The 1734-nt window shown below is 43.1% G+C and overlaps 1 protein-coding gene across 2 annotated transcripts in view; it reads left to right on the top strand.

The window, feature by feature from the left end:
- The first annotated feature begins 1028 nt into the window (after positions 1-1028).
- Positions 1029-1734, top strand: part of LOC308301466 (LIM and calponin homology domains-containing protein 1-like) — a 56156-nt gene continuing 55450 nt past the window's right edge. For both annotated transcript variants that reach the window (XM_080745464.1, XM_080745463.1), the window contains exon 1: positions 1029-1044. The gene's annotated coding sequence lies outside the window, so the exon portion shown is untranslated. The remainder of the gene's footprint in view (positions 1045-1734) is intronic.

The following is a 1734-nucleotide window of genomic DNA, read 5'->3' as shown; positions in this document are numbered from 1 at the left end:
GGGTTTTTTCTAAGAAGTCACACACTGACTGATGGATTCTAACCTTATAGGAACACCAGTGCTCCAGTTTGATTGTACTGTAGCTCTTTGTCAATTCCCCTTCACAGAGAACAGAAATTGTTTTCTCATGCAGTTGCTATTCCTCAGTCTATTCTTTTATCACCTTACTCTCTCTCTCTCTCTCTCTCTCTCTCTCTCTCTCTCTTTCCCCCTCTCTCTCTCTCTCTCACTCTCTCTCTCTGTTTTTTCCATACCCCAGCTTTATTCCGGGGTCTGTTTTTCTCCCTGTTGATTTACAGCTTAAATGTTGAGCTGTGAGCTGTCCTCATTTCAGACAAGAGTCTGTCATCATCATTCTCCTCTCTCTTTCCCTTCACATACTTTCTGTACACATCTGTGGAGCAGCCACCCCCCTCTCTCGTGTCATTTCATGTATGTTTGTACGGTATGTATGTACGTACGTATGTATGTACTGTACAGTATGTATGTATGTGTGTATGTTTGTATGTAGTGTACAGTACACTATCTGTCCATCCTTTTTGCGGTCTTGCGTTGGCTCTCTTCCTGTGTCCACATTGAGACTGGTATGTGTGTGTGAATGGGCCCAGGATGAGTTGCAATTTGTAAGTAGCTCTCAGTGGCTGAGAGTATCTGCTAAACAGCTACACTTAAATTAAATTGTTTTGTGTAGGCTCTGGAGATATTGGCAATAGGGTCAGTGTTCTTGTTAACTGCGTGTGCGTGTGCATGTGCGTGTGCGCGTGTGCGTGTGTGCGTGTGTGTGTGTGTGTGTGTGTGTGTGTGTGTGTGTGTGTGTGTGTTCGCATGCGAGTGTGAGAGACTCTGAGAGCCAAGATAAATAGTTTTCTTGTGTTTGCTATTGTTTTGTTTTCTTAATGTGAGATATTTTATCAATGACCATCAAGTCAACAATGTTTTGCTTCCACTCCCCTGCCCTCTCTTCCTCTCATTCTCTCTGTCTCTCTCGATCTCTCTATCTCTCTTCCTCCCAGGCCATCAGACTGCACCCGAAGGCTGAAAAATGTAAGTGAAGCCTTCACACAGTGGAATAATTAGTTTGTCTTCTAACTGCGTTTGGAATGAACTGCTCTTGTGTGTCTGTCCGTCTAAGAGCCGTCCGTCTGCGTGAGACGGTGAGAGCTTGTCCGTCTCCCCTCTCGGTTTCTGTTGTCTTTATCTTTACTAACACTCTGTGCTTTTCTGTATGTTCTAACTCCATACTATTTCACATAGTGTTTTGTTGTGGGTCTACCTGCTTCCCCCTGCCAACCAAGTCTACAGCTGCCTTTTCTGTGAATTCTTCATAACCCTACTGTCTGAATTAAAGCTGCAATCCTTGACTTTCAAGTTCTACACAGAATTCGAACTCCGGAGCAGAGCTTTTGGATCAGCTATTTTCACCGCATGACAGCGGTGTACGAAAAATATAAATTAAAAACATAGACCTGTCACAAATGATTATAGGCCTGAGCTATTCTTGGGAATTTTCATCTACAATGACATGCCCAAAAACAGGGTTAGTGTGGTTAAATTAACAAGGGACTTTGCAGCGTGTCTCTATTCTACTATACTATAGTTATCCATTCCCCTTCTTTCATGCCTTCAATAATTCACGTCCTTGCTCTGCCACTGCTTATTTTAGCTTGAATGCACACTGCTAAATCCTGAGACCTGCTGTTTTCATTTGTACACTCTCAGATTCTTACAGTGCAC

This window comes from Nannobrachium achirus, assembly GCF_963921795.1.
Source record: "Nannobrachium achirus genome assembly, chromosome: 17".
Lineage (NCBI taxonomy): Eukaryota > Metazoa > Chordata > Actinopteri > Myctophiformes > Myctophidae > Nannobrachium > Nannobrachium achirus.
The sequence above is the reverse complement of the archived record's forward strand: the minus strand, read 5'-3'. Positions and strand labels throughout refer to the sequence as shown.